This window comes from Stegostoma tigrinum, chromosome 11 (assembly GCF_030684315.1).
Source record: "Stegostoma tigrinum isolate sSteTig4 chromosome 11, sSteTig4.hap1, whole genome shotgun sequence".
Lineage (NCBI taxonomy): Eukaryota > Metazoa > Chordata > Chondrichthyes > Orectolobiformes > Stegostomatidae > Stegostoma > Stegostoma tigrinum.
The window spans coordinates 30,827-52,198 of record NC_081364.1 but is presented as its reverse complement, the minus strand read 5'-3'; the positions used below and the strand labels follow the sequence as shown (position 1 = coordinate 52,198).

At 49.9% G+C, this 21,372-nt stretch overlaps 1 long non-coding RNA gene and 2 other non-coding genes across 3 annotated transcripts; all 3 read right to left on the bottom strand.

Annotated features, from left to right (window-relative positions):
• Positions 1-302: 302 nt before the first annotated feature.
• On the bottom strand, positions 303-10,875 carry LOC132210206 (uncharacterized). Its single transcript, XR_009446442.1, has 4 exons — positions 10,052-10,875; positions 9,220-9,290; positions 5,988-6,173; positions 303-2,849 (listed from the first exon to the last, which is right to left on the bottom strand). It is a non-coding gene; the product is annotated as an uncharacterized LOC132210206 (long non-coding RNA).
• A 723-nt stretch (positions 10,876-11,598) lies between these two features.
• On the bottom strand, positions 11,599-11,789 carry LOC132210262 (U2 spliceosomal RNA). Its single transcript, XR_009446509.1, has one exon. It is a non-coding gene; the product is annotated as a U2 spliceosomal RNA (small nuclear RNA).
• Positions 11,790-19,254: 7,465 nt separating this feature from the next.
• On the bottom strand, positions 19,255-19,445 carry LOC132210263 (U2 spliceosomal RNA). The gene has a single exon (XR_009446510.1). It is a non-coding gene; the product is annotated as a U2 spliceosomal RNA (small nuclear RNA).
• Between the last annotated feature and the right edge of the window lie 1,927 nt (positions 19,446-21,372).

Sequence of the window (21,372 nt, the reverse complement as noted above, 5' to 3'; positions counted from 1 at the left end):
CTTTACAGGGATATCCCCTGCCTTGCACCAAACAGTATATATTGCAGTTGTATAGGACTTCAGTTCGGCCACATGTAGAGTACTGTGTACAGTTCTGGTCGCCACACTACCAAAAGGATGTGGATGCTTTGGAGAGGGCGCAGAGGAGGTTCACCAGGATGTTGCCTGGTATGGAGGGTGCTAGCTGTGAGGTTGAACAGATTAGGATTATTTTCATTAGAAAGACGGAGATTGAGGGGGGACCTGATTGAGGTCTACAAAATCATGAGGGGTATAGACAGGGTGGATAGCAAGAAGCTTTTTCCCAGAGTGGGGGACTCAATTACTAGGGGTCATGAGTTCAAAGTGAGAGGAGGAAAGTTTAAGGGAGATAGGCATGGAAAGTTCTTTACACTGAGGATGGTGGGCGCCTGGAACGCGCTGCCAGCGGAGGTGGTAGACGCAGACATGTTAGCGTCTTTTAAGATATATTTGGACAGGTACATGGATGGGCAGGGAGCAAGTGGACACAGACCCTTAGAAAATAGATGACAGGTGAGACAGAGGATCTTGATCGGCGCAGGCTTGGAGGGCCGAAGGGCCTGTTCCTGTGTTGTAGGTTTCTTTGTTCTTTGTTCTATCCCACCAGCACGATGTCACTCACAGGAAACCCCTCAATAATTCAAAGAAAGTGGAAGAAACAATACAGAGGAGAGTCCTTGTAAAAGTACACAGCACCTCTAACAGCCCAGTATAGCCTGTGGGGAATGAAGACTGACTGTGGGCTATGGAAAAGTTAACCAGTGCTTTGATCAAAAGGCCCCACTGGTAGCTGACCCATCCACATTATTTAGTGTCTTTACACCAGAATGCAAGTGGTTTTCAGTTATAGATATGGCTGTAACAGCTTCTGGTCAATGCCCAGAGCACCTGAAGAACAGTCATGGTTTGCCTTTACTCTTTAGCAACAACAATAGATATGGACCCATCTCCACAGGGATTCCACAACAGCCCAACTGTGTATCACATGGCTTCACAGAATCACTGCTGTCAAACGCTACCAACCGAATGAGTCATCATGCAGTATATGGATGATATACTGGCAGCTTCTGAAACAGAAAGGCAACACAAGACAGATCTTAGATCTTAAAGTTCTCCTAAATCACCTGCAGCAGAAAGGCCACAAAGTTGGTATTGACAAGGCCCAGATTGCCCCGAAAGCGGTGGTTTACCTGGGGCAGAAAATCTCCCACAGGAAGAGGGAGATCACCTAGAATTGAACTCTTAGCCACACAAGCTGCTGAACAACCCACAACTATTCCACAGTTGAGAGCCTTTGATGGTCTATGTAATTTCAAACGGTGCTGGTTGACTCACACACCCAACTAGCTCAGCCCCTAACAGGCATCCTGAAGGGAAAACAAGACTCAAACAGACAGCAATAACAAGGGAACAGGAAGAAGCCTTCCATGACCTGAAAAAAGCGCTCTGTTTGGTACAAGCATTAGGGATGCCGAATAAGGGAAAATCCTTCATGGTTGTGCATGAGAAGAAGGGATATATGACAGCAGTATTGGCCCAGGGACATGGGGGAACACAGTTGAATACTACTCTGGGAATTTGGACAATGTAGCCCTTGGACGGGGGAGGTGTTTTCGGAGCAGTACAAGCTACGTGTATGGCAGTAGAAGTTGCCGCAAGTCTGGGATTGGAGCAGAAATTAACGGCTAAATGTCCACATGCTGTGCACACTTTGCTATCTCTGAACAGAGTATGACAAGTGAATCCTGCTCAGTGGAACCAGTCAACAGCTGTCCTGGAAGCCTGAATCTACACGTAATTCATGCAAGTCCAGTCAACCCAGCCACACTCACGTCTTTACTGACATGAGAAGAGGAAAATGGCCCTGACCGCAATGCCATCACGCAGGAATCGGAAGACAGTAGCCAAATGATGGATGAAACTCTACAAAACCCAGATCTCGTCCTTTACACTGATCTTTGTTTGTGGAGAAGGGTATAAGGAAAGCTGGATGGGCTGTTTCAACACTCCACACTGTCATAGCATTGGGTAACCTACCCCGCAGCGCAGTAAACAGAGTTACGGGCCTTATCTGATCCTGTGCTACTTTGCAGGCTTCAATCTGCTGACATCTACACAGACCCCCGCTATGCTTTTGGAGTTGCCCTCAACTTTGGCCAGCGATGGAAGCAGCGCACACGCCTAAATGCTGCAGGGTCCCCATCAGGAACAGACCTGAAGTCAAGGGCCTGCTGGAAGCTCTCCAGCTACCCAGGAAAGTGGCCATATTAAAATGTAAAGCACATACCAAAAACAGCACCGTGGAAGCTGAGGGCAATGCCCTGGCAGATCAGGCAGCCAAAAGAGCTGCTTCCAATCAGTCCTGCCAAGAGCCTCAAGTACATGCCTGCCACCTCGACACTGGGACAACAAATCATGATCTGCAAACAACGCAGAGTGAGTGTTCCCAAAAGGAAAAATGGGACTGGATTGAAAATGGACACAAGTTCTGGATGTAAGTTTGCTCGCTGAGCTGGAAGGTTAGTTTTCAGACGTTTCGTCACCATTCTAGGTAACATCATCAGCGAGCCTCCGATGAAGCGCTGGTGTTATGTCCCGCTTTCTATTTTATCCGGTGAGGTTTCCTTGGGTTGGTGATGTCATTTCCTGCGTTGGTGATGTCATTTCCTGTTCTTTTTCTCAGGGGATGGTAGATTGGCTCCAAATCAATGTGTTTGTTGATGGAGTTCCGGTTGGAATGCCATGCTTCTAGGAATTCTCGTGCGTGTCTCTGTTTGGCTTGTCCTAGGATGGATGTGTTGTCCAATCAAAGTGGTGTCCTTCCTCATCTGTACAACAAACACATTGATTTGGAGTTTACGTGCGATAATTCAATAAAATGCAGCTGAATGCATTCAAACGGTCCACTTGGCAAAGGTGTTTTTCCCGATGAGCATCTCACCCCATGACCAACATGATGCTATACAAGATCGGGCTGCCTCAGCCAGTCTTGGGTGTCACCAGGTACGGAGCAGAATACCACTGATTCCCTCCTTGCCAAGGTGGGTGTCAGAATGCAGACAGTCCACAAACATAGGTAACAAAGTATCAGGTACGCACACTCAGCCGACTGGGGCGACCCAAAGGCCATAGGACGCAGATTGCGAGCATCCATGCACCTTCCAAATATCCTTTTCAGAAGCAGGGGCGTTCCCCCTGTAAGTGCTGAACAGTGACTATATCTGGCATGCCCGTCTTGTCCAAAGGAGGCGTGCGATTTATCGCCTGCTTCTTCATAGAGGGCACAATAAAAGTTTGATCTGCGGCAGCCTGGTCAGCACGAGTGTTGCCCTGAGTAACTACAGAATCATCGGGGGCGTGGGCAGTGCATTTGATAATAGCCAATTGTTTAGGGAGGAGGATTGCCTGGAGAAGGTTTTTAACATACGGGGAGTTCTGGATGGGTGTACCTGAGAATGTTTTTTCAGGCTTCTCCTGTGAGTTTTAAAAGAATCCTGCCCTCCCTCCCTTAGTCCACTAGCAGTCTGTTCTGTATTCTGTGTCCTGTTTTTCTATTTAGTTTTGGACCTAGTACGACAGGAGATGAGGTCTGCACAAGCTGCAGATTTGTCAGGAGACTCATGTGGGCTGATTACTGAAGGGCTGGGAGATTCTATAGCAGGAGGTTTGGTTTGGTCAGCGTACGGTGGTGGTGACAGGGCTACGGGCAATTGTTGGGACTGATGGCAGTCTTGGCCAAGGACGGGTAGGGTTGTGGAGGGGGTAGTGATCCTGACAGGGCAGAGGGGTGCCTTCCCTGGTCCTCCTCCTCTTGCTCATATGTATCATTAATTTGGAGCAACATCGGCACGCCAGGTATCTCAGGAGGTACCTCCGATTTTTTTATTCTCTCTCTGTCAACACGGCCTGCCGCTCTAATCCCCGTTTCTTGTCTCGTCTTCCCCTTTCCAGCCTTTCTTGCTTAACCCGTTCCTGTTCATTGAATATAGAAATCAATGGGATGTTATCCCAATAACATTTCACTACCACCCTTTGTCTTTTAAGGGTCAGCCAATTCTGAATCCAATCTGCCACATTTTCCCCTTATCCCATGCCTCCTTACTTTCTGCATGAGCCTACCATGGGGAAGCTTATCAAACACCTTACGTAAATCCATGTGTACCACATCCACTGCTCCACTTTCATCTACGTGTTTGGTTACCTCTTCAAAGAATTCAATAAGGTTCGTGAGGCATGATCTACCCCTCACAAATCCATGTGGACTGTCACAAATCAAACTGTGCCTTTCTGAGCAATCTTAAATCCTGTCTCTCAGAGCCCTTTCCAATAATTTGCCCACCACTGACGTGAGACTAACTGGCCTGTAATTTCTGGGGTTATCCCTGTTCCCTTTTTATTTTTCTTTAGAGCAAAGGAATGACTTTTGCCTCTTTCCAATCTTCCGGCACTATACCCACGGACTGTGAGGGCAAAAAGATCATCGCCAAGGGCCCTGCGATCACGTCCCTCGCTTCCCATAGGATTTATGGCCTGGGGAATTGTCTATCTTCGACTTTCTCAGAATTCCTAGCACATCTTCTTTACTAACATCAACCTCCTCTAGCCCACCTGCCTGTTTCACAATGTCCTCCTCTACAACTACGTCCCTCTTAGTTGTGAATAATGAAGAAAAGTATTCATTAAGGACCTCACCTATCACTTTAGGCTCCGTGCACACAATGCCTTTACAATCCTTGATCAGCCGTACCCTTTCTCTGGTCATTCTCTTGTCCTGCACATACGTTTAAAAAGCCCTGGAGTTTTCCTTGATCCTATCCACCGAGGTTTTCTCATGCCCCCTTAAAGCTCTCCTTCAGCTCCTTCCTGGCTAACTTGTAATCCTCTAGAGCCTTTTCCATTCCTCTTTTCCTAAACATTACATAAGCCTCCTCCATCCTCTTACGCAGGCGTTCGACCTCTCTCGAGTAACATGGCACCCTCACTCGACCGCATCTTCTCTGCCTACTAGGGACAAACACATCGAGCACATGCAGTACGCATTCCTTAAACAATCTCCACATTTCTGTGGTGATATTCCCTGACAGCATCTGTTCCCAATTTATGTTACCGACTTCTTGCCCTACTGAATCGTAATTACCCTTCCTGCAATTATAAACTGATGAGAGCTAAGCCTTTTTTATGATTCATTCACAGGATGAGGGCATCGCTGGCTAGGCAGCATTTATTGCCCATCCCTAATTGCCCAGAGGGCCGTGAAGAGCCAGCCACAGTGCTGTGGGTCTGGAGTCACGTGTAGGCTAGACCAAGTAAGGATGGCAGTTTCCTTCCCTAAAGGACATTAGTGAATTGGATGGATTTTTCCCGACAATTAGCAATGGATTCACGGTCATCATTAGATTGTTAATTCCAGATATTTTTATAGAATTCAAATTCCACCATCTGCCATGGCGGGATTCAAACCCGGATCCCCAGAACGTTATCTGGGTCTCTGGATTAACAGTCCAGTGATAATACTACTAGGCCATTGCCTCCTGTTAATTTTGCCGTGATTTTAGTGAGTAACAAAGTAAGCTGGGACCAATTGTAATGGGCCTCCTGTTGTCAATATCTCTAAGGCATTCCTTCTTTTGGTTTGATTTATTGTTGTCCCATGTGCAGAGGTACAGGTGAAAAGTATCATTTTGAGTGCTCAGCAGTCAAACCATACTTCAAATATTACCATCAAGGTAATAGAACAGAACGCAGAATATAGTGTTACTGCTACAGAGAAGGTGCAGAGAAAGATCAACTCCCATGAGTGGACCATTCAAAAGTCTGATAACACGAGGGACAAAACTGTTCTTTAATTTTTGCATGTTTTCACATTTTCTCTTTACCAAAAGAGTAAATATGGGGCAAGCGTGTGGCATCTTCAGAATGGGTATCTGGGTCACCCAGCCCTCAAAGGGTTCCCCCGTCCCACATACCTGGTAAAACCTGGGAATGTGAGGGAAGCACCTTCCTCTCCTCTACCTGATGGCCCAGTAAGAGCTCCGGTACCTGCGCCGCGGCCCTTGTAGGGCTCCTGCTTGTCCCCAGGGGTCAGTGGATTTTGGCAGCCGCGAAGACCGCTGCGACCCCTGAGGCTCTGGATCCACGAGGCTGCGACCTGGCTGCAAAGAAAGTAAGTTGTTTGTGCCTAATGTTGCAGCATGCACCACCCTTAATTACATACATCTCTACTAATAACAAACTGTTAAATGAACTCTCAAAATGACAAAAATAACATTATTCCTGGTTATGTTTAACTACTAATGTACTGTCAGAAGATTTAAAGGTCCCAGCACTGATCCCTGCAGAATGCCAGACGCAGATGGTAGACGCAGACACGTCAGCGTCTTTTAAGATATATTTGGACAGGTACATGGATGGGCAGGGAGCAAATGGACACAGACCGTTAGAAAATAGATGACAGTTTAGACAGAGGATCTTGATTGGCGCAGGCTTGGAGGGCCGAAGGGCCTGTTCTTGTGCTGTAGGCTTCTTTGTTCTTTGTTCAATACCACTAGTTACTGATCTCCATTCTGAAAAAGCACCCTTTTACCGCTACTGTCTTTTTTATGACCAAGCCACTTCGGTATAAATCTAGCCACCTCATCGTGGATCCCAAGATACTTTACCTTTTTGTACCAGCCTGCCGTGAGGCACTTTATGAAATGCCTTACTAAAGTCCACGTAGACAATATGCACTGCCCTTCCCTCAATCAATCTTGTCACGTTCTGGAAAAACTCAATCAAGTTTGTGAGGCATGACCTTCCCTGCATTAAGCCAAGCTGTTTGTGATTAACACGTCCATACGCTTCCAAATGTCAATAAATCGTGTGTCTCAATATCTTCTCCAACAGCTTCCTCACTATTTGATGCCAGGTTCACTGGCTGATAATTACCTGAGCTATTTGCCTTTTTCATGACATTGGTGGTGGGTTGGGGGGGTGTCCACAATAGGCTCCAGGCCCAGCAATGCCCCCACATCACAGTCCATTCCAGCAGTCGTGCACTGGGACCATCGCAACTCTGTTGCCAAGAGTCCCACACTGGCCTACCACACCAACGCCAATGCAACCGCATGATGGCATGTTGACTCAGGCTAATAGAATCACCACAACTGAAGGCCATGACCCTAGTAACCCTCACCCTCCCTTGGGGAAAGCTTTTTGCAGTCTGCCTCACCTGTGCTTCTCATGATTTTATGGATCACTATCGGGTCACCCCTCAGTTTCCTGCGCCCCAGGGAAGTAAGTCCTCGGCGCTCCTCCTCACTCAAACCTTCCATCCCAGGTCGTATCCTAGTAGCTTTTTCACTGCACTCTCTATTTAGATCCTTTCTACAGTAAGGTGACAAGAAGTGCACCCAGCAGTCCAAATGAAGCCATACCAGCGTCTTTTACAGCTGAAACGAGACATCCCAACTCCTACACTCAGTGCTTTGACCGATGAAATCAAGTATTCCTTCTTCACTACCCTGTCAACCTGTGATTCCACTTTCAAGGAGCTATGAACTTGTACCCCTAGATCTTTGTTCTCTAACACTGTCTCATGCCCTGCCATTGACTGTACAAGTCCTGCCCTGGTTTGACCGATCAAAACATAACACCATGCTTTATCTCAATTAAACTTCAACTGCCATTCTTCAGCCCACTGGCTCGTATGATCAAGACCTCGCCGTATTGCCAAATAACCTAATTAATTCAACTAAATAACCTAGGGCCCAGACTGCCCTCCGGTATCCTCTCGCGTGTATTCTGACATCCTCTATATACACCTCCAAGGAATTCACTTGATGCCAGGTGCCTACGGCATGTCATATGCCTGGTTTTTCTTGGCTCGTGCCTCCAACTCTGTCCAGGGTTCGCTAATAGTGCCAGCATTACCCTTCATTCCAAGATGAACATGCTGGCACTGGACCCTCGTTAACTCACTTTTGAAGGCCTCCCATCTACCAGACGTGCCTTTGCCTGCAAACAGAAAACCCCCTCCCAATCAAATTTTGAAGGTTCTTGTCTTAGATCATCAAAATTGGCCTTACCCCTGTTTCGAACTTTAACTTGTGGACCAGACCTAACCTTTTCCATAGCTATTTAGAAACTAGTGGAATTATGGTCACTAATCCTAAAGTGCTCCCTCGCTGACACCGCAGTCACTTGCCCTGCCTTAGTTTCCAACAGGAGGTCAAGTTTTGCCCTGCAGTAGGGCCATGTATATAATGCATGAAAGATTGTCCCTGAACACACTTAACAAATTTCTCTCCATCCAAGCCCTTAGCGCTATGGCAGCCCCTGTGATGTTAAGAAACTAAAATGCTGTACTATTGCAACCGTAGAAAATAACTGCAGGAGTAGGCCATTTGCCCCTTTTGGGCCTCTATGACTCATCCAGCGTGATCATGGCTGATTTTCAGTCTCCCACTCCCTCTTTGTCTTCCATACCTCTTGATGCCTTTAGCTCCAGGGGCCATGTCCAGCTCCATTCTCAGTATATCTAATGAACTGGCGCCAACAACTTTCTGTGGTAGGGAATTCCACAAGGTTACAAACCTGATATTCTTGCAGCTATCAGTGATCTCCTTACATATTTAGGAGCAGACAGAACAATGTTATCAAAGTGATCTCCCTTTTTTAATTTCTCGGTTGGCTTTGTTAGTCAAGGACAGTATAACGGTGGCTGAAAGAACTTTCAACGCGGACTCATCTACTGTGGAGGTATGGGCTGAGGTCAGAAACAGGACAGGAGAGGTCACGCTGCTGGGAGTTTTTTATAGGCCTCCGCAAAGTTCCAGGGATGTGGAAGAGAGGATTGGCAGAACGATTCTGGGCAGGAGTGAAAGGAACAGGGCGGCCATTATGGGAGACTTTAACTTTAGTTCACAGGTTGGCGCAACATTGAGGGCCGAAGGGCCTGTTCTGCGCCGTATTATTCTATATACCAATATATACTCAGTGGATGAATCCTCAAGACTGTCTTCTCAGTGCTGCTGTGATGTTCTCCCTAATCAAAAACACAAGTCCCCCTTCTGCTCTTGCTTCTCCTTCTATCCTTTCTATAGCAGCTATATCCCAGAACATTGAGCTGCCAGCCCTGTCCCTCCCACCAGCCATATTCCCGTAACAGTTATTATATCCTAGTCGCATGTACCCATCCATGCCCTGAATTTGCCTCACCTGTCAGACCTATTGCATTGAAATGAAAGCACTTTAATCCAGACTTCTCTTGCTTTCTGTCATGCTCTTGCCTGAAAACAGAAAATGCGGGAAATCACAGCAGGTCAGGCGACATCCGTGGAGAGAGAGCAAGCTAACATTTGAGTCTTGATGACTCAAGCTGACGTGTGGTGTGAAGGGGGCAGTATTTATGCAATTATGTGGGGGTTTGGAGTGCTGGGGGAGAAAGGTTGCTGATAGTGCAGATTCAGTGGTTGGAATGTGAAAATGCCAGACCACGCAGTGTCCAACTGCCAAACTGGGGCGGGGGAAGGAAACCAATAATCCCGTGGGAATGGGTGGAGGGGAGAAAGGACATGGTGATGGAGAATGCAACAACTAAAGCTAAAAGGAAGGAATGAGAGTAGGGTCACAATCTGAAGGTGTTACCAAGTGCGGAAGCAAAGTGCTCAGTACGAAGATGAGATGTTGCTCCTCCAGCTTTTGCTGTGATTTTTTGCAGCAGTCGCACGCGGAGGGCAGACCAGTGGGAATGCAAGTAGAATGCTGTACAAGCCTGTGTGGCTCACTGAAATCTTTTAAACAGTCTGCCATACGCTGGTGGAAAATGCTGGGGCTATTATGGAAACCCTGTGGCAGACAACTCCACGTGTACTGTTGTCCTTTTAAAGTAAATGCGAATTTGTACTGCCGAACCGGGATAGACCAGAAACCATTCGAGACATCCAGCACCATGAAATTCCGCCACCGCCCCCCGCTCCCTGCTTTAAGGCAGGGGTGCGCCGTTCCATCAACGGCACGCGCCATTGTTTTGAAATTCACAACCACTTACCCAGGTAACTAATACCTCTTGAAACTGCCGGCTGCGGTTTCTCCCACAGCTGTGGCTCCGCTGGGTCCTAGGGTCCATCATCCATTCCAGTTCTGAGGAAGGGTCGTTGGACACGAAACATTAGCTCCTTTTTTAAAGAATTTCTGATTTTTGTGTGTGGTAAATTTGGTTAATTTTTTAGCATGTATAATTCGGTCAATTTACACTATAATTCTTGACTAGTTGTTGACTGGTGATGTACACACACATGGTAATTTTTTAAACTAACTAGAGTTTTCTTTCCCCTTCCTGCCTCTCTCTCTAAGTTCAGGACACCGTAGCAATGTTAGTGCCCATACTGCCTCCCTGGTTCAGTTTGGCAAATGGGATATTGTGACACTGTGCAAATGAGGCATGACACAGAGCAGAGATTCCTCCTGTGTTCTTCACCCTGTTGCCCTTCCTCCTAACTGATAGCAATCATCATGTAGAGTGGGTATTGAAGCTGTCCTACCACGTGTGTTGATCTGCCTCACCACCACTAGCGCCATCGCTGCCATGGGTCAGTCTACGCTCCTTGGTGCTCCCTTTAAGTCCACAAGATGAGGGAGAGAATGCTCCTATTCTGAACCCAATCCCCTGCCCCATCCCAGTGTTCACTGTTTACTGCCTGTAAGCGGACAGTCATCCTACTCTCGTCTGCTGCTTCTGCATACACCAGGGCTACAATGAAGCCACGTGATTAAAGCCAGCCAATCCTGAACCCCCACTATGTGCTGTAGCATTTCTACTGCGTGTGTCTGATCTGTCAGCTGTTGAATTGATTACTTTCCTTTGTACCGTACAGCTCTGTTACGGCAGTGATTGTGTTACAGGCCTTCACTGACACCTCCCCCACCCCCGCCCTGCTATTGCTCAATAGTGAACAAAGGACTTACAGCAGGAGTAGGCTGTTCAGCCTTGCAAATGTGCTCTGCCACTCACTAAGATCATGGCTGATCTCATTGTGGTTTCAACCCCACGTTCCTGTTTCTTGCCCTTGTGTATGTGCTGCCATTCTTCAGATATCAAGGACGTACCTGTCGCAATCCACTACATCACTTACACACACGCATACGTCATACTGAAACTGACAGGTTTCCAGTAGGCCCCTTAAACTTGAATTATAATGACCGGTTGCCTAATACTCCACTCGCCTGGACGCTGTAGCTCAGGGATTTAACCCCTTGTTCCCAGACTCTCTCTGCATTTTATTAATTATTTATTTAAAACCTTCTGCAGGCAATCCTCCTCCCTAAACGAACGGCTATTATCAAATGTGCTGCCCGTGCCTCCGATAATTGTATAGTTACTCAGGGCAACACTCGTGCTGAAACAGGCTGCTGCAGACCAAATTTTTGTTATACCCTCTATGAACAAGCAGGCGGCAAATCGCACGCCTTCAGACAAGACGGGTATGCCAGACATAGTCACTGTTCAGCACTTACAGGGGGAAACGCCCCTGCTTCTGAAAAGGACATGGATGTATGTATACCTGAAAATAACATTCTGTTCTTAGACTTGCAAATGAGGGGTGCACCGTTCTTGGAAGTACTGCAATACCAGGTCGATGCATGGAGTGGACAGAGCAAGCCCCTATTCCATCTCCCTGCTCCAAAAATCAATTTAATATATGGTCCCCAGATAAGGGACATATCAGATATTAAACTGATAAGAACAGATACTACACTTGATCTTAGCCAAAAGGCCGAGAAGCGATAACTACAATATCGCGGACTGCGTCAAGTCCTGTTTGTCCTCCGTCTTTTCAACCAGCTTGATTATTTTCAAAGACTTGTACTTCACTGCTGACAGTTCACTATTCCCGCAGTCCTTCCGGGATTTCTAACTACAGCCAAGATCACTTTACAGCAGTTGCTTCCCGGCCCCCCACCGCCGTTGTCAGTAAATCGCTGCTTCATAGTCATGTAGATCATTGGTATTTCACCAATCAGATGGAACAGGACTGAGCCAACGTCACTTATCACGTGTCTGGCAGGGCGTCAGTGACAAGGCAGCAACCAACTGTGCACAGCTGCACGCATAGAATGAGACATTCAATCAAAGAACCAGTTCTGACAAAGGGTCACTGGACCCGAAACGTTCATTGTTTTTTTCCTTCACAGATGCCGCCCCTGCTTCTGATGAGAATATTTGGAAGGCGCATGGATGCTCACAATCTGCGTCCGATGGCCTTTGGGTCGCCCCAGTCGGCTGAGTGTGTGTACCTGATACTTTGTTACCTATGTTTGTGGACTGTCTGCATTCTGACACCCACCTTGGCAAGGAGGGAATCAGTGGTATTATGCTCCGTACCTGGTGACACCCAAGACTGGCTGAGGCAGCCCGGTCTCGTACAGCATCTTGTTGGTCATGGGGTGAGATGCTCATCGGGAAAAACACCCTTGCCAGGTGGACCGTTTGAATGCACTCAGCTACATTTTATTGAATTACCGCATGTAAACTGTTATAAATATTGTCTTGTCATTGTAGATGTATTCAGTAGGTGGACAGAGGCTTTCCCAATGACAAACAACAAAGCCTCATCCGTAGTAAAACTATTATTAACGGAAATAATACCGAGGTTTGGAGTGCCTCGACAAATTAGTTCAGACAATGGTCCTCACTTTGTGAGAAAGATTAATAAGGAACTGTGTGAGGCGTTCCGCATCCAGCAGCAATTCCACTGTGCCTACCAGCCCCGGGCGGCAGGGATAGTGGAAAGAGCTAACAGAACACAAAGCGAAATTGACCAAGTTGATAAGAGACCGGCCTTAACTAATTAAAGGTTTTGCCCCCAGCCTTGTACCACGTGCAAACATTAGAGACCAGCCTTAATTGGTTAAAGATTTTCCACTAGCCTTGTATCACATACGAATAACACCCCACTCTACTACTGGGCTCTCAGCAGCAGAAATAGTCTATGGCTGACCCAGCAGAACACCACGGGATGCCAATACCAGCCCACACAACCAAATTGACCTAAACGTGATGGGAGAAGAAATGCAAAGGTACTTCCGGCAACTAACATCATCTTTAAAGTTTCTCCATTCACAGGTGGTGCGCCTTTGGACCGCCTCCGCCGACACCGGACCAAGACCTCAAGATTCAGGATTGGTCTTCGTGGCCGCAGATCAGAGATTTTGTACTTGTCCGGGACCGGGATCGTCCCAAGCTTGGACCAAGGTGGAAAGGACCGTATCAAGTGCTTCTTCAGACTCTGACAGGTCTTAAAGGACAGAATCGCTGGATCCACCTAAGTGACTGCAAATGATGGATTTCCTCAGAGATAATGGGAACTGCAGATGCTGGAGAATCCAAGATAACAAAGTGTGAAGCTGGATGAACACAGCAGGCCAAACAGCATCTCAGGAGCTCAAAAACTGACGTTTCGGGCCTAGGCCCTTCATCAGAGAGCTTGGATTTCCTCATCAGCTGGCAATTAACCATTGGACTGAGTATTATTCTGCCCATGCATGGCCGGCAGGACAATCTGTTTTATAGAACACACATCCAGCTGCACGGGAATCAGACAGCGTGTTACCCGCTAGCACGGTCTGTAGAAGCGTGATTTGTGGCAACACCAGCCTGGAACCCTAGTCAGCTTTATGAGGTAGAGTATTCTGGTAAACCTTGCCGAGGGGAGAGGGGTGTGCAGGGTAAGTGTGTGGAATTGGTAGATAATAGCCCCTCTAATTGTGGGGACACTAGACCTAGACATGGGAAGGAAGGGGCTAACTGTACAAATCCCAACAGCTAGTTTTGTTTTAATGGAACTGTGGCTTGTTGTGTGCATGCTCCAGTCACTAATCACCCCCATAATGTTTCCTGGCCCCATCGGTGCGTAAAAGAGAACTTGCACTACTAGAGGAGGACTGTTGAACTGCCCCTGCTTAGAATCTAAGCCAATAACTGTGACCCCGGGCATACAGTGGACTTGTGGGGATTGCAATGGCACCCATGTAGAAACAGACTACGGGTTATTTCCATTTAGCTCCGCAAACTTCCATCCATATAAGACTCAGTCCTCCTGGCATAGCTATCAAGAAATACGTGAATCTATTACCTGCTACCGGGCTAAAAAGGGATTCGCTTTCCTCCTTCACAACTGCCACTCCAACTCTGCCGGTGCTGTCTACTGTTGGGACCATTGGCACCCCCTCACAGTCCCTTGTCCCCAACAAGCACGAACGCAATGGCAAATTGTCACACGCTTCCTGAGCTGGGAGTTTTGCGCTGCATGGTAGAACCCAATTGACTTGGGCTCTTCCTTAGGATACGGCTTCCTGGGAACTGTCAGCTTGGGAGGCTCCCCACGGTGGTGGCCGCAAAACAAAAAAAAATTAAATCGAAATTACCTTGTATGTGGACTCACTGCCCTGGGACACAGCACAATGACGGCATTGGAGGTAGTCAACCAAGAATTAGCCGAACTTCGGCTCTGTGCTCAGCAAACCCGGCACGCAGTGGACTATCAACTGGCTCAGCGAGGAGGAGTATGCACTATTATAGGGGACAAGTGCGTCACCCCTGTGTCACCGGCGAGTCCTATAACATTACCCAGGCTATTCAAGCCATACAGGGGCAGTTGGAACAGTACAGACAGGGTCCGCGAACTGGGGAGGCCTTGTTAGGTTGGCTTATGGGCGGTTCTTGGGGCTCATACCTGCTACATGGGTTAGTTCTAGTAGTTATCATAGCTGTCTGCTGTACATTTATGGCATGCCTGAACCCGTGCTGCAGATTTGCATTTGACAAGCTGGCAGCTCCCTTCTCGGCCCCGATATAGGTTATCATGAAATGATAAAAGGAGGGAATGAGATGTTATTGGGATAGCATCCCACTGATTTCTATACTTCTATAAATTAACGTGCTTTATCTGCCTACACATAGGTATGCAGACACAGCCTTAAAACTTCCTGCCCAACTAGAATTAGGTGTAAAACTTTGTAACTCCTTATCTTCCTACACATCGGCAAGCAGACACTGCCTTAAGCTTCCTGTCTGAATAGAATTGGAGCTAAACTGTGCAAATCTTTATCTTCCTGCACAGGGGGCATGTGGAAACTGTTTCAAGTAAGGTTAAGTGAGGAACGTTTGTAAAGGTGTGTGGCTCCTGAAGGATTTAACTTCTGTCTCTGACAAAGGGGCCAGGGCACTGACCTTGTTCAAGCCAGACACGTCGGCAACTTGAAATTACATTCTGTCACGTTAACAACTTGAAATCGCCCCCTGTCATGAGCAGTCACTTCACGAACAATCCATACTATATCCTGTGATAATGGGAACTGCAGATGCTGGAGAATCCAAGATAATAAAGTGTGGAGCTGGATGAACACAGCAGGCCCAGCAGCATCTCAGGAGCACAAAAGCTGACGTTTCGGGCCTAGACCCTTCATCAGAGATACTGTATCCTGGTCTTTTATGTTCTTGATGTAATAATCGTTTTGTATCCTGTCTTTGTCTGTTGTAGTAGTTGTTTCATGTATCATGTCATTGTGAGATGTGAAACTGTTTTATGTATTATGCACTTAGCAAAGTATAAGAAGCAGGGACTGTCCACTGCTCGGAGAGAATTACTTACGAGACGCTGCACTCTGTGTCTTGTTATTGCATCAAGTCCGTGAGGGTCTCCGAAAACAAACCTGACACAACGACTCGGAATGTTCCGCGGCAACGAGGCCAGGCCCATACGTCACAACACCGGGGACAGGTAGAACCTCAGTAAGTAGTGACACTTGGTGTTTGCGTACTGAGGATCTACGCACAGCTTGACGCAGCCGCACACAAAGGTAGCCATCAGGGCGAGGGTGGCGTTCGGCACGTCCTTTCCCCCGTTTTCCAGGTCTTTGTACAGCGTCCCTGCAGACCCGGTCCATCCTCGACTCCTAAATGAAGGGGAAGATGGCCCGGGTGACCGCAGCGGCGCAGGTCCGGGGAATAGGCCAGGCCTGCGCCACATACAACAGTACCGAAAGCCCCTCGCACCTGACAACCAGGGTTTTACCCGCGACGGAGGGGGACCGGAGCGTCCACCTGCCCGGCTTCTGCCTCAGTTTGGCGATACGTTCCTCCCAAGTCTTAGCGCACGCCCCAGCTCCACCGAACCAAACACCCAGCACCTTCAGGTAGTCTGTCGTGACGGTGAAGGGGATGAAGGAGCGGTCGTCCCAGTTCCCGAAGAATATGGCCTCGCTCTTGCCCCTATTGACTTTAGCACCCGAGGCCAGTTCAATCTGGCCACAGATGTCAAACAGCCTTCTCACCGACCGGCGATCGGCGCAGAAGACGGCAACGTCGTCCATGTACAGGGAGGTCTTGACCTGCAGGCCTCACCTCCTTCCTGATGGATGCGGCGAAGGGCTCCATACAGCACACGAACAAGGCAGGAGAGAGCGGGCAGCCCTGCCTGACTCCAGATCTGACAGGAAAACTGTCCGATTTCCACCCGTTGATCGAGACTGCGCTAACGATGTTGGTGTAGAGCAGCCGGATCCAATTGCGGATGCCCTCCCCGAACCCTAATTTGGAGAGGACGTCCCTCATGTAAACATGAGAGACCCCGTCGAAGGCCTGCTCCTGGTCCAGGCTGACGACCACCCTCCTGTCCTGCACGTAGGCGATCGCGTCCCTGATGAGCGCGAGGCTCTCAGCGATCTTCCTGCCTGGCACAGCACAGGTTTGGCCAGGGTGAATCACCGACTCAGGGCAGACCTGACCCAGTTGGCTATGACCTTGGCCAGGATTTTGTAGTACACGTTCAAGAATGAAATGGGACGCCAATTCTTAATTTCTTCCCTCTCCCCCTTCTTCTTGTAAACGAGGGCGATGATGCCCTTCCTCATGGGCTTACACATTTCCCCTGCCCGAAGTGCACTGTCATACACCTCCAGCAGGTCCTGGCCGATCAGGTCCCACAGAGCGGCATACAGCTCGACCGGTAAGCCGTCGCTCCCGCGAGTCTTATTCCTCTCAAAGGACTTGAGGGCTCTGGTCAGCTCGTCCAGGGATATCGGCTAATCCAGCCACTCCCTCGTGCCGTCGTCTGAGACCTCCGTGATAGACGACAGGAACGACTCGGAGGCCGTGCTGTCCGTGGGCTTCGCGTCATACAGTCTGGCATAAAAGGCCATGCTGATCCTCAAAACGTCGGGCCGAGACGACGTCACCGAGCCGTCGTCCTCCTTCAGCCAGCTAAGCACAGAGCTCTCTTTGTGCACCTTCTGAAAGAAGAAACACGAGCACGTCTCGTCCCGCTCCACGGAGCGGACCCTGGACCGGAAGATTATCCGGGAGGCCTCCGCGGCGAAGAGCGAGGCTCGCTGGCCCCTCACCTCGCGGAGGTCCTCCGTCACATCGACCCCCATCGACTGCAGAAGGAGCAGGTTCTGCAATCTTTTCTGGAGTTGCGACAGCTTTCCCCGCCTCTCTCTCGCCTTCCGAACACCCTTGAGGACAAAGGACCTCTTGACGTTCTCCTTCACCGTCTCGCACCAGTCGCCCGGAGACTCAAAGAGGGGTTTCACGGTTCTCCAACCGGCGTACTCCCTCTTGAGCTCCTCGACGTTCCCTGGGGTCAACAGAGTCGTGTTGAGCTTCCACGTCCCCTTGCCGGCTTGCCGGTCGTCCTGTAAGTGACAGTCGGCCAGCAGGAGGCGGTGGTCAGAGAAGAACACCGGCTCGACGCCGGTGGACCTGACCGAGAACGCTCACGACACAAACAGGAAGTCTATCCCTGAGCGGATAGACCCGCCTGGCCGCGACCAGGTGTATCTCCGCTGCGCTCCAGCTGCAGGGGTGCTGATGACGTCGAGCAGCTTGGCGTCCTTCACCGTGTCCATCAGGAATCTGGACGTGACGTCCAGTTTACTCTCCCTGCCCGCTGTCCCCACGCCGGATCTTCCGTCTGCATTGTTGACGCAGTTGAAGTCTCCGCCTAGGATGACTGGCGCGGACGCAGCCAGCAGGGGTGGAAGCCGCTGCAGGACGGCCAACCGCTCACTCCGTACCGCTGGAGTGTACACGTTGATCAGCCTCAGGGGAACGTTCCTGTAGGTGACGTCAGCCACTAAGAGGCGCCCCCCCCCCACCCCCCAACCACCTCCTGAACTTGGGAGATGGTGAAGTTGCACCCCCGCAGCAAAATAGCCAGGCCCAAGGAGCGACAGTCGTTACCCACCCGACCAGACTGAAGGCCCACGGGTCCAGGCGCCCGACCATTTCCCGTACCTGCCGAGGTGCAGTATCCAGCACTGCTGCAGAAACAGGGAGTCTGCCTTAATGGCGATCAGGTAGGCCAACGTGGAGATACATCGAGCTGTAGACTTGATGCTCCGCACGTTAACGTTCGCGATTCGTACCCTGATTGCGAGCAGTAACCGCAGTACTTAGTCCGAGTCCATTCACCCCAAGATCCGGTCCCTGTGACAGTCCCTGCATCCCCGCTGTACGGGCGAACACCTGGACGCTCCCCGGGCTGACCTAACCGTCAGGGTCACTTTCACCGTGTGGAGTCGCCGGGCTTAGGACGCAACTGGGCACATCGGGCTGCGGGTCCTGCTGTTCCCTGTTCCTGACATGAAGCTTCGGTGCTCCCGGTCGCCCGGAGCCGTGGTGTGGACCGACCCTCCAGATCCCCGGCGTTGGAGGCTCTGAGTGTTGGCAGGGCGCTCCCGACATCCACGGCTTTCGGGTAGGGGGTCCCTCCAGATTCCCGGCGTTGGAGGGCTGAGTGTTGGCAGGGCGCTCCCGACATCCACGGCTTTCGGGTAGGGGGCCTGCTCCTCTCCTTCTTCTCCCTGGTGACCTTGATCCTCCTCCTTTGATGGCCCTCCCTCTGAGAATCCGCTTCTTGGGAGGAGCTTCTGTAGGCGTCCTGCAGCTGCCTCTTCCTGTTGCGTTGTCGCGGTGTGAAGGCTTGACGGGGCTTTCTTTTCCTAGTATTTGCTGTGACGGTTTTCCACTGCCCTGACTCGGTGGTGGCCGCCTCCTCCACCAGAACGAGCAGCGTGGACATAGCCAGTAGGAATAGAAGCTGCTGCAGGACTGCTGACCGCGCTCTCTTTCCCGACTGCGGGGGGGTGGGGGAAGGGGTCGCGCGCGTCCGTATCAATTAGTCTGAGCGGAACACTCCTGGACGTGCTATGTACACCTGAAGACAACACTCTGTTTTTAGACTTGTAAATGAGGGGTGCACCGTTCCTGGAAGTACTGCAATACCAGGTCGATGCATGGAGTGGACGGAGCAAGCCCCTATTCCATCTCCCTGCTCCAAAAATCAATTTAATATATGGTCCCCAAATAAGGGACGTATCAGATATTAAACTGATAAGAACAGATACTACACTTGATCTTAGCCAAAAGGTCGAGAAGCGATAACTATACTATCGTGGACTGCGTCAAGTCCTGTTTGTCCTCCGTCTTTTCAACCAGCTTGATTATTTTCAAAGACTTGTACTTCACTGCTGACAGTCTACTATTCCCGCAGTCCTTCCGGGATTTCTAACTACAGCCAAGATCACTTTACAGCAGTTGCTTCCCGGCCCCCCACCGCCGTTGTCAGTAAATCGCTGCTTCATAGTCATGTAGATCATTGGTATTTCTCCAATCAGATGGAACAGGACTGAGCCAACGTCGCTTATCACGTGTCTGGCAGGGCGTCAGTGACAAGGCAACAACCAACTGTGCACAGCTGCACGCATAGAATGAGACATTCAATCAAAGAACCAGTTCTGACAAAGGGTCACTGGACCCGAAACGCTCATTGTTTTTTTTCCTTCACAGATGCTGCCATGCCTGCTGAGCTCTTCCAGCAATTTCTGTTCTGTTCCTGATTTACAACATCCGCAGCGCTTTCGTTTTTGATATGAATGATACAGCCAGCCTGCCGTGCCTGCATCAGCTCTCTGCGCGAGCAACTTCCCTACTCCCGCTCGCCCTGCCGCAAATGTTCTCTCTTCAGATCGTTACCTAACTCTCTTACGAAAGCCACAATTCAATCTGCCTCCAGCACCCTCTCAGGCAGTGCACTGCATATTCGAACCACTCGCCGAAGATGCTCACGCCTAGGACACCACCTCATTGAAATGTGACACTTGGACAGAAATCCCTGCAGTGCAGCCAATTAAGCGAACTGATTCTGCCACGACCCTCTGAACAGCATCCCACTCTCAGAGATAATGGGAACTGCAGATGCTGGAGAATTCCAAGATAATAAAATGTGAGGCTGGATGAACACAGCAGGCCAAGCAGCATCTCAGGAGCACAAAAGCTGACGTTTCGGGCCTAGACCCTTCATCTAGGCCCGAAACGTCAGCTTTTGTGCTCCTGAGATGCTGCTTGGCCTGCTGTGTTCATCCAGCCTCACATTTTATTATCTTAGCATCCCACTCTCTCCCTGTAACCATCGTTGCATCCACCTGGCCTACACATCCCTAGACACAATGGCCAATCCACCTAATCCGCGCTTCTTTGGACTGTAGGGAGAAAAAAACATCACCTGGCAGTAGCCCACATAGACACGGGAGAATGTGCAAACACCTCAGGCACCGTAACGGACCAGGCAGCATAAATTCCCAGCGGTGGAGAACAACAACGCTTCATCCACTGAGGATGTTACCTAGCATGGTGCTCAGTCAACCTCTCTTCATAAGATAAGCCCTCCAGTCCAGGCGGCATCCTGGTAAACCTCCTCTGAACCCTCTCCAAAGCTTCCACCCCTGCTGGCTGCGTCCGCGCCAGTCATCCTAGGCGGAGACTTCAACTGCGTCAACAATGCAGACGGAAGATCCGGCGTGGGGACAGCGGGCAGGGAGAGTAAACTGGACGTCACGTCCAGATTCCTGATGGACACGGTGAAGGACGCCAAGCTGCTCGACGTCATCAGCACCCCTGCAGCTGGAGCGCAGCGGAGATACACCTGGTCGCGGCCAGGCGGGTCTATCCGCTCAGGGATAGACTTCCTGTTTGTGTCGTGAGCGTTCTCGGTCAGGTCCACCGGCGTCGAGCCGGTGTTCTTCTCTGACCACCGCCTCCTGCTGGCCGACTGTCACTTACAGGACGACCGGCAAGCCGGCAAGGGGACGTGGAAGCTCAACACGACTCTGTTGACCCCAGGGAACGTCGAGGAGCTCAAGAGGGAGTACGCCGGTTGGAGAACCGTGAAACCCCTCTTTGAGTCTCCGGGCGACTGGTGCGAGACGGTGAAGGAGAACGTCAAGAGGTCCTTTGTCCTCAAGGGTGTTCGGAAGGCGAGAGAGAGGCGGGGAAAGCTGTCGCAACTCCAGAAAAGATTGCAGAACCTG